Raw genomic sequence first — 14,526 nt, forward strand, 5'->3', positions numbered from 1 at the left:
GACCACCAAAGTAACATGCTACCACAATGAGGACATCACCATACAAACTGTAAAAATGAAGTCATTTTTACTTCAAACTCTTACTCTTTCCTCTCCGTTGATGGTTGATATTCTGTGATATGTTTTTGAAAAACAATTTAGAAGTTCGTATCTACACAATCGTTTAATTCCAAGTTTTGCCTTATAGATCCAGTTATGCTTACTCATCAGGTAAAAAGAAAAAATTTAGCTCCTCCGACCTGTGCAATATCAAGGTCCCAAACCCTTTAAACACTAAAACCTGTTGGGTTTCTTTTGCAAGAGAACAGCTCAGAAATGTTGATTTCTAAAGGAAATGAGAGCTTAGCAATTTTATACTGGACAAATCTTCAGAAAATTTACAATCACATTAGTGTTCTTTACAACACACTGTGCTCAAAATTCAGTGTTTTCAGGCTTCGACTGTATGCTTATAAAAATGGTATCAAGTTCCCTGTGATTTCCTCATTTAGAGGTGCTTGACTTTCCCACCTCCCTAAATTTGGCATTAGCCTTCTTGTGCCCTGTACTCAGTCTTTTAACCACATGTTCTGAGGACCCAATTACTGACTTTGTAATCCAATTAACGGTGGGGTCTGTGTCTGTCCTGGCAGAGAAAATACACTCACAAGTGATGTCTGCTCCCAGTAAGTCCTTCCACTTTGCAGAGGTATTGTATAGTGGTTATGAATTTAGGTTTGATCTAGACTTAGAATTTTAATCCTTGAACTGCCCTTTCTAGGGATATGATCTTGCACAAATGACTTAGCTCTCTATACTTCAGCTTTCCCATCTGTACAGTGGAGAGACTAGTACCTCAGAGGGCTGCCATGAGGATTACATGATTTGATAAAGCTTGCCAAGCACTGAATAGAGTGTGTCAGGCACGGAGAAAACATTCAGTACGTGTTGTTGTTATTATTATTACCAGTGGCCAAACTGTTGAGAATACTCTTTCAGTTTTTCAGAAATAGATTACTAAGTTTGTGGTTATCCTAAAACCTTGGGTTCCACCCCCTTACTTATTCTGTGGCCTTGCTCTTTAGCATTCTCATTATCAACTAGCATTTGATTCAGGTTGGTTTTGAGGATGGGAGAAGGAGGGAAGGTGAACTGACTTCTAAGGCTTAGTGGCGGTTACGCCACGGCACCAAATTGTTTGGGAACAGTTGTAGTCACTCCGAAGAGGATTACCAGCCTATTAACAGATGAGGTCCACATGACAGTATTTCAGTGTGTTCACTGATAAAAATTAATGGCTAAAAATGGTTATGAATTTAATAACATGTTTAAACAAAAAATACCTCATCTACCATGATAGTACATACTAATTTTCAAAGTAGTGACATTCTTTTTTAAAACAACAAACAGGCTTGGTGTACACATGGGTTTTTGTTTCCTTTGCAATCAAACGCTGGACCCTTTTGAGTATCTATCATTAACAGGTTATAGATGACAAATTTAGACTGAGAACGCTTTCCAGTACTGGGTCTGCTGCTACCATGCTACCTTAACTACTTACAGTATTTTATAATCAGCATTGCTGATTATATACTGAACTGGCATTTTAAATGAATATATTTGTGCTGTGTAATGATGGCTGGCAGTTATCTGTGGTTTGGAGTAACCCAGGACAGTTACTCCTTGAATAACTGACCACAATGACCCACACGTCCGCCCAATCAGGGAGGACCCTCCGTGCTGTTTGGAATGACTGATCCGTGCGGTACCCTGCTGTGGTATTATTAACGTTGATGTTCACAAAGTGTGCTTGAGGAACACTGTGGATTGTTGATAGGTATTCTAAGACCACAAAGAAGGGATCCTGGTCAAATAAGCACGGGCAGCTCAACACAGACTATTTCCCACTGAGAAATGCACAATTAACTTTCACCTATAAATGCCCTGAGAAGTCTTGTAGTAAGAAAAATAACTTTGCTTAAGAAGAGGATAAAGTGTAAAGTATTTCTCCAACTGACTTTACCGTTTATAAAGAAGGACTTTTCCCCTTCATTAACAGAGTTTCACCCAGCGCTGGTCCAACAGAATTAACTTTGGGAAATGCTACTTGACTATTTTATCTCCTTCTGTTGTTTATTAGTAAATTCACTACTAGATAATTCCAAAAATTCTTCGGTCTACTTTCCTTCAATTCAGTTTTGCTCCCCTCTCCTCACCCTTTCTGACCCACTAAATTGCCAGATTTAGCAAATGAAAATACAGGATCCCCAGTTAGATCTGAATTTCAGAAAAACAATGAATAACTTTTTTAATGTATGTCCCAAACACTGCATGGGACAGCTGAATGTAATTGGGGGGTCCTGTATTTTATCTAGCAACCCTGACCCCAAGCCGAATGAGAGCCATCAGTAATTAATGAAACTGTCAGCTTAATTTAGTAACAAGTACATGGAAAGAATTCATTCAATGTTTGTTGAATATGTTTTTTGAATCTTTCATAATAACAGAAGTGTGAAGCGCTTTTTGAGATCACTAAGTCTTTGGTCTCTATCATAATTTCAACATGAAAAGTGTATTCACTCTGGACTGCCACGAACTCTGGTACTCCAGTCTGAGCACTTTCATTTTAGAGATGAGGAAACTGGGCCCTGAGAGAAGTGACTTAACTTGCCCAAGGAAATGCTCCCACAAGGAGTTGATAACGGCCAGGCTTGAGTTCTCGTTACCTAACTCTCCAGCCAATGGTCTGAACCCCCAACCGGGCTGTCTTCATTGTTGTACACTGTATTTGGTAGAGCCAGAAAATACCAATTAAAAAAAAAAAGGTGACGAACGGGTAAATAAATGTTCTGAATAATACAGTTAGCTAAGTTTACCATTTTAATTGATAAAATCACAATAAAATTGAATACATTAAAATACATTTAAAGCTTAAATTATACTGAACTTAAATTTTTATCATTCATAAGGCACATGAGTATGTCCCAGTATCCCAGTCCCCCATTTTTGTATAGTATGCAAGAGTACAAATTTAAAGAGAATTCCAGGTATCTTTCGGGTGCCTATGTGTTTCTATTCGTAAACTATTGTTCAGGATATGTACACTTTTTTCCCATCCATTCGCCACCTCAAACGTGTTACTGGGAAGAAACATCAAGGCCAGCAATAATCAAACAGTACAAAAGTCATGCTTATAAGAACAACAGTTGTGATGGGTTCCTTTCCATAGAAAGCGGAAGAACTATTTACACGCACAGATGGTATATCATCTTTACTATTAAAAAGAGGTATTATTTGGACTGAGGTATCGAAAACATGCTGCACCATGCCCAACACATAGTGGGTGCTACCTAAATATTAACTAGTATAATTGCAGATTAAAAAGTCAGGTGGGGGCTTCCCTGGTGGCGCAGTGGTTAAGAATCCTCCTGCCAATGCAGGGGACACGAGTTCGAGCCCTGGTCCAGGAAGATCCCACATGCCGCGGAGCAACTAAGCCCATGCGCCACGACTACTGAGCCTGTGCTCTACAGCCCACAAGCCACAGCTACTGAGCCCACGTGCCACAACTACTGAAGCCTGTGCGCCTAGAGCCCGTGCTCTGCAACAAGAGAAACTACTGCAATGAGAAGCCTGTGCACCGCAACAAAGAGTAGCTCCCGCCCGCTGCAGCTAGAGAAAGCCCGCGTGCAGCAACAAAGATCCAACACAGCCATAAATTAATTAATTAAATTTTTTTAAAAAGTCAGGTGGTCATGGATTCAACTAGAGTTTATCATACTAAGTGAAGTAAGTCAGAAAGAGAAAGACAAATACCATATGATATCACTCATATGTGAAATCTAAAATATGACACAAATGAACCTATCTATGAAACAGAAGTAGAATCAGGGACATAGAGAACAGACATAGACTGGGGGTTGCCAAGGGGGAGAGGGGTGGGGGAGGGATGGATTGGGAGTTTGGGGTTAGCAGATGCTAACTATTATATATAGGATGGATAAACAACAAGGTCCAACTGTATAGCACACGGAACTATATTCATTATCCTGTGATAAACCATAACGGAAAAGAATATGAAAAAGAATATATATATATGTATAACTGATTTACTTTGCTGTACAGCAATAATTAATACAACACTGTAATTTAACTATACTTCAATAAAAATAAATTAAAATAATTATCAATATCTCAAAAAGAAAGTCAGGTAGTGATCATGGTATTTATTACTATTATTCATGCACACTAGTACCTTACCTGTTTATTATACTTTACTCTTTGCAGAATATTTTCATGATCTCAAAGTGCCCTTTCATGGATGATCAATGTAATGTTGGCAGTGGTTACAGTGGAACAAATAAAGCCATAAAGGATAATTTTCCATTAAAACTGCAGCTCTGTCTTAAGTCACATAGGTGGCCTTGTATATATGAGTAACTAGAAGAAATTATAACTAAGGAAACTTGTGAAGGTCTTATCATTCACCTTTATTATAAACCATTTACTTTGGGCTTTCTCGCCCACAGAGACATGACACTTTCACCAAAACTCCAGGCTCCTCTAAAGTTGATCTGTGATGGGAAGTGAGATTTTGTCCCTGGCCCCAGGTGTTATCGGCTTATGTTTACAAGCTAAAGGACTAGACTCCTGCAATGTTGATCACGACGTGTTTAACTGCTTATATCACTCACATGTGATTCAGTTAACTACTTGTTCATAAAGCGGGAAGTTTACCAAGTAGTAAATCAGAGGTCCTGTGAAATATTAAGATAAATATAATATTTACAGAGCTAAGGAGCGATTGCAGTTGTGTGCACGAGACATGGTCTTGAGTCCAGAGCAAGGAGTCAGGTCCTCAGCGCTTTTAGACAAGGAACCATGATGAAAGCAGAAGTGATGACAATTTAGAAAAAGCCTCACAATTCAGCTTTTTTCTGGGGACTGACTGGTAGGTCTCCTTCCAGGTCATTGGTGTTTCTAAAACAATCTGTATTCCTTTTAAGGTGGTATCTATACATAAATTAGTGTACTATGCACTCAATTACTTCAGAATATTTACTTTCATGTGGCCAGAAGATCAGGGTTAGAATTCTGGGTTAGACAGAATTCAGGTTCCTCGTCTGCTAACACACAGCAAGTCACTTACCCTCTAGTAAACTTCATTTCCCCATCTCTCGAATTTTGAGATAATAATGCTCAAGGTTGTCATGAAGATTAAGTGACATGTATATTAGAGATGCTTGGTAAGCAGAAAAATGTGATATGAATATAGGTGGAATTAGTTTTCCGAAATAAGCTGTGTGTGTGTGTGTGTGTGTGTGTGTGTAGTCCATTTATTTTTCTAGTTTCTGCATGTAGTTTAGCTCACTTCTAGGGAAATGCAGCAATTACAAGTCACTGGCAGAGAAAAACCTCAAATCTCAAAAACTAAACCTTCTACCTTATGGATAGAATTTGGCGTAGGCTATTCTGTATAACACTTACAGTCAGCATTTGGGGCTGAGTTGTGGAAATGATATAGTTCCTATAAGACTGATCTTTGCTACTCCCAAATCCAAGGATACCTTGTGCTGTACAAGAGTTTTAAATGGCTTCAGGATGAGTCATTTTACACTTACCAGTGTGTATAAAGCTTCACATTTTACAAGACATTTTCCACAAACATTATTTCATTTAGTCTTAACAACTTTTTAGAAAGTTATTATTCTCATCTTCATCTTACATATGGAAATTTGAAATGCAATGGATGAAGGAACCAGCACAGAATTACATGACTAGTTAGTGGGATGGCCAAAACACAATTCCATTTTCCTACTCTTTCCACTACGCTTTGCTCCCTTTAATGTGTTTCCGTTTGGGGTTTTTCATTTTTTTTGTTGTTTTTTGTTTTTTAACTTACGTCATGAAGAGAAATACAGTTTTATATTTTTTGTATGAAACAGCTGGTCGGGCAAGATAGCCTTAAACATGCTATGACACATAAATCTTGTCATTTATTTGTAATTAGGTAAAGTTGAAGCCTAATATAACACCTTTTGTAATATTAGGAACATAGCTTATTTTGAACAAATGTCCCTTTCAAATGCAGATTTTTTTCCCAGCACAGAACTCCATTTTTACTTTTTTTTAAAAAGCAAAGATAATGTGCATTAGACTACTGTGTTTTTCTTCTTTCTAGAGGTGTGACATACCGAGGTTACGATTAGCAACGCCATACTAAACAAAGCCAGACAGAGGTCCATAAAAGCTGTTTGCTACCTCCTCTTACACATGCTGAACTAGACCAGTGGAACACCAACTTGGTGAGATTCTGACAGGGAGATGAATGTAGTTAGAATTGCCCAGCCCGCAAAACCACATTTTTACCAAACTTGCCCCACCGTAACAGAAAACCTAATGAAGGGATCCATACAGAAAGGACTTTAGGCAAACCTGCACAAATACATTTAACATGCTATAATCAAAGGATACCTTTTTGTCTATTTCCAACACATGGCCTATATCCACTGGTGCCCAGTAATACAGGAACTCGAATGTAAAAAGCATTTTCACCTTCATAGAACTGACAACTAAAAAGCACACTATATTTAACGCTTCTATCTTTAAATGGGTAACCAAGGAAATGCCAAGACTGGATCCACCAGATTACCCTGAGTGTTCTCCTATAAAAATACATATATTTTTTCAATCATACTTTCAAAAAAAAATACCTTCTCCTAGAAGCCGCATCAAGGACTAGTTAATTTACACTTGTAGCTTTTAGGTAAAGGATAATCTCCTTCAGTTGATTCCCACAGCCAAGACTAGCTAGGATTTCCCCAGAAAATAGGAACTTCAGAGACCACAAGGGCTGGTTTGGGTAACACCTGAGATAAATTTCTCAAGTAGTCAAAACCCCACACAGCTGGGCTCCTGGGGCTAAAGGGTCTTCACTCTACCCAAGTGAAAGCGATTTGGGCAAAGCCTGCCTGTGGTATTTGGGACAGAAAGGGTTCCTGATGGTACGTAATTCCATGTGGCTATAATGACACGAGAGCTGGCGAGGGGGCCCCAGACGCAATGCTCGACTGGCCCCAGAGCAGTCCGACATCTGAGCGAAGCACCTACTCCGGCAGAAGTACTAAAGGTCCTGAATACAAGAAAGAGTTTCAGGAGACACAGAGGGCCCCGGCGGATCAGGTCATTTTCTTTTAGATCCCGCAATACTCTGCATTAATCTAGAGCCCCGAACAGGGGCTGTCTTACCTTCCTGCCACCGTTCGCTGGAGCCGCAGACAGCCCCTCCTGCCAGCCAGGTCCAGACAGACGCCACTGCCTGCAGGTGGGAGCCAGAGCCCCGGTCCTCCCGGGCAGCCAGCGTGCAAGACGATTTGTACGCGACGAGGAGGTCGCCCCTCAGGCAATGCTTAAGTCCGGTGCCCACGGGCCTCACTCTGTTCTCTGGTCCAGAAGCATTTCTTCAAAAGCCAGAAAACCCGAAAACATGAGACAGCATGCCACTCACTAGGTCTCCAGCCACCATCTCTTTAGAGTACCGCAAAGTTGTTGGCTGTTCCACATTAACACCAGGAATCTGCTCCAATAGCTGTTTTTCAACATCGTTCTACCAAACACGTCTCTCCTTAAAACAGGGGCATGTCTTCAAACGCCGGTACTGCTTGTCCGTGAAATTTCTCCGTAACACCTGGAACTCGCCACCCAGGATAACATCCTCTCAACAGCCAAGTACAGCATCCTACCGGGCATGCAAGGAGAAGGAGACAGACGAAGCACGGCCGGCCGCACTCAGGCTTCTGCTGCGGGCGTAGCTGCGTCGAGCACGCCCACACGTCGCCGGAAGAGGCGTCTGCGGCTGCGCGGGGACCAGACTTCCGCTACCTGCGCTGCGGCCACGTGCGGGCCGGGCTCTGCGTGTTGGTTACCGACAGCTGAAAACCAAGTTCATTAAATAATCCTGAAAGACCCTCTCTATAGGAGTTTTATGTAAATACTTGAGAATACTTAATGTAAATACCTGAGAATATTCTCTATAAAACGGATGGCAACAGAAGTGTTGAACGATAGTGACTGAACTGAAAACGGAATTATCTTAAGGTAGCATTTAATTTGCAATTTGCAAATTCTGTGATCCCAGAATATTTTTTATGTTTATTTTTTATTTTTTTTCCTATTAGTCATCCATTTTATACACATCAGTGTAGACGTGTCAATCCCAATCTTCCAATTCATCACACCATCACCGCCACCCCCTGCCGCTTTCCCCCATATGTTTTTTCTCTACTTCTGTGTCTCAATTGCTTCTAGGCAAACCAGTTCATCTGTACCATTTTCTAGGTTCCACATATATGTGTTAATCTACAATATTTGTTTTTCTCTTTCTGACTTACTTCACTCTGTATGACAGTCTCTAGATCCAACCACGTCTCTACGAATGACCTAATTTCTTTCCTTTTTATGGCTGAGTAATATTCCATGTATATATGTACCACCTCTTCTTTATCCACGCATCTGTCGATGAGCATTTAGGCTGCTTCCATGACCTGGCTATTGTAAATAGTGCTGCAATGAACATTGGGGTGCATGTGTCTTTTTGAATTATGGTTTTCTCTGGGTATATGCCCAGTAGTGGGATTGCTGGGTCATATGGTAATTCTATTTTTAGTTCTTTAAGGAGCCTCCATACTGTTCTCCATAGTGGCTGTATCAATTTACATCACCACCAACAGTGCAAGAGGGTTCCCTTTTCTCCACACCCTCTCCAGCATTTGTTGTTTGTAGATTTTCTCATGATGCCCATTCTAACTGGTGTGAGGTGATACATCACTGTAGTTCTGATTTGCATTTCTCTAATAATTAGTGATGTTGAGCAGCTTTTCATGTGCTTCTTGGCCATCTGTATGTCTCCTTTGGAGGAATGTCGATTTCGGTCTTCTGCCCATTTTTGGATTGGGTTGTTTGTTTTTTTGATATTGAGCTGCATGAGCTGTTTATATATTTTGGAGATTAATCCTTTGATGATTCATTTGCAAATATTTTCTCCCATTCTGAGGGTTGTCTTTGCGTCTTCTTTATGGTTTCCTTTGCTGTTCAAAAGCTTTGAAGTTTCATTAGGTCCCATTTGTTTATTTTTGTTTTTATTTCCATTACTCTAGAAGGTGGATCAAAAAATATCTTGCCGTGGTTTATGTCAAAGAGAGTTCTTCCTATGTTTTCCTCTAAGAGTTTTATAGTGCCTGGTCTTACATTTAGGTCTCGAATCCATTTTGAGTTTATTTTTGTGTATGGTGTTAGGGAGTGTTCTAATTTCATTCTTTTACATGTAGCTGTCCAGTTTTCCCAGCACCACTTATTGAAGACACTGTCTTTTCTCCATTGTATATCCTTGCATCCTTTGTCATGGATTAGTTGACCATAGGGGCATGGGTTTATCTCTGGGCTTTCTATCCTGTTCCATTGATCTATATTTCTGTTTTGGTGCCAGTACCATATTGTCTTGATTACTGTAGCTTTGTAGTGTAGTCTGAAGTCAGGGAGTCTGATTCCTCCAGCTCCGTTTTTTTCCCTCAAGACTGCTTTGGCTATTCGGGGTCTTTTGTGTCTCCATACAAATTTTAAGACTTTTTGTTCTAGTTCTGTAAAACATGCCATTGGTAATTTGATAGGGATTGAATTGAATCTGTAGATTGCTTTAGGTAGTATCATTTTCACAATATTGATTCTTCCAATCCAAGAACATGGTATATCTCTCCATCTGTTGGTATCATCTTTACCTTCTTTCATCAGTGTCTTATAGTTTTCTGCATACAGGTCTTCTGTCTCCCCAGGTAGGTTTATTCCTACGTATTTTATTCTTTTTGTTGCAATGGTAAATGGGAGTGTTTCCATAATTTCTCTTTCAGATTTTTCATCACTAGTGTAGAGGAATGCAAGGGATTTCAGTACATTAATTTTGTATCCTGCAACATTACCAGATTCATTGGTTAGCTCTAGTAGTTTTCTGGTGGCATCTTTAGGATTCTTTATGTATAGTATCATGTCATCTGCAAACAGTGACAGTTTTACTTCTTCTTTTCCAATTTGTATTCCTTTTATTTCTTTTTCTTCTCTGATTGCCGTGGCTAGGACTTCCAAAACTATACTGAATAATAGTGGTGAGAGTGGACATCCTTGTCTTGTTCCTGATCTTAGAGGAAATGCTTTCAGTTTTTCACCATTGAGAATGATGTTTGCTGTGGGTTTGTTGTATATGGCCTTTATTACGTTGAAGTACGTTCCCTCTATTCCCACTTTCTGGAGAGGTTTAATCATAAATGGGTGTTGGATTTTGTCAAAAGCTTTCTCTGCATCTATTGGGATGATCATATGGTTTTTCTCCTTCAATTTGTTAATATGGTATATCACATTGATTGATTTGTGTATATTGAAGAATCCTGCATCTCTGGGATAAATCCCATTTGATCATGGTGTATGATCCTTTTAATGTGTTGTTGGATTCTCTTTGCTAGTATTTTTTTTTTTAATTTATTTATGGCTGTGTTGGGTCTTCGTTTCTGTGTGAGGGCTTTCTCTAGTTGCGGCAAGTGGGGGCCACTCTTCATCGCGGTGCACAGGCCTTTCACTGTCGCGGCCTCTCTTGTTGCGGAGCACAGGCTCCAGACGCGCAGGCTCAGTAGTTGTGGCTCACGGGCGTAGTTGCTCTGTGGCATGTGGGATCTTCCCAGACCAGGGCTCGAACCCGTGTCCCCTGCATTGGCAGGCAGATTCTCAACCACTGCGCCACCAGGGAAGCCCTCTTTGCTAGTATTTTGTTGAGGATTTTTGCATCTATCTTCATCAGTGATATTGGTCTGTAATTTTCTTTTTTTGTAGTATCTTTGTCTGGTTTTGGTATCAGGGTGATGGTGACCTCATAGAATGAGTTTGGGAGTGTTCCTTCCTCTGCAATTTTTTGGAAGAGTTTGAGAAGGATGGGTGTTAGCTCTTCTCTAAATGTTTGATAGAATTCACCTGTGAAGCTATCTGGTCCTGGACTTTTGTTTGTTGGAAGATTTTTAATCACAGTTTCAATTTCAATCCTTGTGATTGGTCTGTTCATATTTTCTATTTCTTCCTGGTTCAGTCTTGGAAGGTTATACCTTTCTAAGAATTTGTCCATTTCTTCCAGGTTGTCCATTTTATTGGCATAGAGTTGCTTGTAGTAGCCTCTTAGGATGCTTTGTATTTCTGTGGTGTCTGTTGTAACTTCCCCTTTTTCATTTCTAATTTTATTGATTTGAGTCCTCTCCCTCTTTTTCTTGATGAGTCTGGCTAATGGTTTATCAATTTTGTTTATCTTCTCAAAGAACCAGCTTTTAGTTTTATTGATCTTTGCTGTTGTTTTCTTTGTTTCTATTTCATTTAGTTCTGCTCTGATCTTTATGATTTCTTTCCATCTGCTAACTTCGGGTTTTGTTTGTTCTTCTTTCTCTAGTTGTTTTAGGTGTAACGTTAGATTGTTTACTTGAGATTTTTCTTGTTTCTTGAGGTAGGCTTGTATAGCTATAAACCTCCCTCTTAGAACTGCTTTTGCTGCATCCCATAGGTTTTGGATCATCGTGTTTTCATTGTCATTTGTCTCTAGGTGTTTTTTGATTTCCTCTTTGATTTCTTTAGTGATCTCTTAGTTATTTAGTAACATATTGTTTAGCCTCCATGTGTTTGTGTATTTTACGTCTTGTTCCCTGTAATTGATTTCTAATCTCATAGAGTTGTGGTCAGAAAAGATGCTTGATATGATTTCAATTTTCTTAAATTTACTGAGGCTTGATTTGTGACCCAAGATGTGATCTATCCTGGAGAATGTTCCGTGCACACTTGAGAAGAAAGTGTAATCTGCTGTTTTTGGATGGAATGTCCTATAAATATCAATTAAATCTATCTGGTCTATTGTGTCATTTAAAGCTTGTGTTTCCTTATTAATTTTCTGTTTGGATGATCTGTTCATTGGTGTAAGTGAGGTGTTCAAGTCCCCACTATTATTGTGTTACTGTCGATTTCCTCTTTTAGAGCTGTTAGCCGTTGCCTTATGTATTGAGGTGCTCCTATGTTGGGTGCATATATATTTATAATTGTTATAGCTTCTTCTTGGATTGATCCTTTGATCATTACGTAGTGTCCTTCCTTGTCTCTTGTAACATTCTTTATTTTAAAGTCTATTTTATCTGATATGAGTATTGCTACTCCAGCTTTCTTTGGATTTCCATTTGCATGGAATATCTTTTTCCATCCCCTCACTTTCAGTCTGTATGTGTCCCTAGGTCTGAAGTGGGTCTCTTGTAGACAGCATATAGATGGGTCTTGCTTTTGTATCCATTCAGCAAGCCTCTGTCTTTTGGTTGGAGCATTTAATCCATTCATGTTTAAGGTAATTATCGATATGTATGTTCCTATTACCATTTTCTTAATTGTTTTGGGTTTGTTTTTGTAGGTCCTTTTCTTGTGTTTTCCCACTTAGAGAAGTTCCTTTAGCATTTGTTGTAGAGCTGGTTTGGTGGTATTGAATTCTCTTAGCTTTTGCTTGTCTGTATGTAAAACTTTTGATTTCTCCATCAAATCTGAATGAGATCCTTGCTGGGTAGAGTAATCTTCATTGTAGGTTCTTCCCTTTCATCACTTTAAGTATATCATGCCACTCCCTTCTGGCTTGTAGAGTTTCTGCTGAGAAATCAGCTCTTAACCTTATGGGAGTTCCCTTGTATGTTATTTGTCGTTTTTCCCTTGCTGCTTTCCATAATTTTTCTTTGTCTGTAATTTTTGCCAGTTTGATTACTATGTGTCTCAGCATGTTTCTCCTTGGGTTTATCCTGTATGGGACTCTCTGCACGTCCTGGACTTGGGTGGCTATTTCCTTTCCCATGTTAGGGAAGTTTTCGATTATAATCTCTTCAAATATTTTCTTGGGTTCTTTCGCTCTCTCTTCTCCTTCTGGGACCCCTATAATGCGAATGTTGTTGCGTTTAATGTTGTCCCAGAGGTCTCTTAGGCTGTCTTCATTTCTTTTCATTCTTTTTTCTTTATTCTGTTCCTCAGCAGTGAATTCCACCATTCTGTCTTCCAGGTCACTTATCCGTTCTTCTGCCTCAGTTATTCTGCTATTGATTCCTTCTAGCATATTTTCATTTCACTTACTGTATTGTTCATCTCTGTTTGTTTGTTCTTTAATTCTTCTAGATCTTTGTTAAACATTTCTTGCATCTTCTCCATCTTTGCCTCCATTCTTTTTCTGAGGTCCTAGATCATCTTCACTATCATTATTCTGAATTCTTTTTCTGGAAGGTTGCCTATCTCCACTTCATTTAGTTGTTTTTCTGGAGTTTTATCTTGTTCCTTCATCAGGTACATAGCCCTCCACCTTTTCATCTTGTCTGTCTTTCTGTAAATGTGTTTTTTGTTCCACAGGCTGCAGGACTGTAGTTCTTCTTGCTGCTGTCCAGGATATATATTTGAAGGAAAAAAAAAAAATCTCAACACTCAGTAGTTAAAAAAATCCAATTACAAAGTAGGCCAAAGAGATGAACAGATATTTCAGCAAAAAGAGGAGACATGGGAAATGAGATGTTCAACATCATTAGTCATTAGGGAAATCCAGATTAAAACCACAATGACTTGTCCCTACAAAGCTACTGAACAATTGAAAACAAATTTTTTTTTAATACTGATAATACCAAATGCTGGTGAGAACTTGGAGAAACTAGATTTCTCATACATTACTGGTGGGAATGTAAAATGGTACAGCCACTCTGGAACATAGTTTGACAGTTTCTTAGCATATGACCCAGCAATGGCATTCTTGGGCATTCATCCCAAAGAAAGAAAAAACTTAAGTTCACACAAATAACTACAATACAATGTTTACAGAAGTATTATTCTTTTTTTTTCATTTTATTACTGCAATAAATTTATTTAAATATGAAACGTGACATCTCTACTCAGAATAGAAAACCAGAATCACTATAACACATAGACAGTAACTCTTATATTTTATATGTATGTACTTACATGTACATTTTTTTTTCACACACACACACTGTATTTTATTTTTACAAGAGATAAATAGACTGACATCAAGCATTGTAAATGGATGACCACAACAAAAGCAACAATGATTGCATTTACCAAACATGAAACACACTCATACTATGTCATAATATTGACATTCAGTCCAGTAATCCTCCACTGTAACAGCTCCTTTACTTTGCAATGAAAATTGATTTGTATATTCTTTGCCTCTGAGTCCTTGTGGGATTTTTTTTTTAATTCAAACAGAAAGTCACAAAAATTATAATCAACCTCATCAGTTCACTCAGTCCCATGTAATTAATATTTTTTTCATCTTGATCTTTTGTTAGCACTTTTATGAGTTCATCAGTTTTTCATTAGAGTTCTGAAAATGCTTATTCATTCAGTTCAGCAGTACAGTTACCAGAAACCTGTACTTGTCAGTCTTTTCCATGAATTCCTTGAAGATGAAACCCTTTTATAGGAACATATTTGCAAAAGCATCAG

Source organism: Balaenoptera borealis (genome assembly GCF_965194805.1).
Source record: "Balaenoptera borealis genome assembly, chromosome: 10".
Classification (NCBI taxonomy): Eukaryota; Metazoa; Chordata; class Mammalia; order Artiodactyla; family Balaenopteridae; genus Balaenoptera; species Balaenoptera borealis.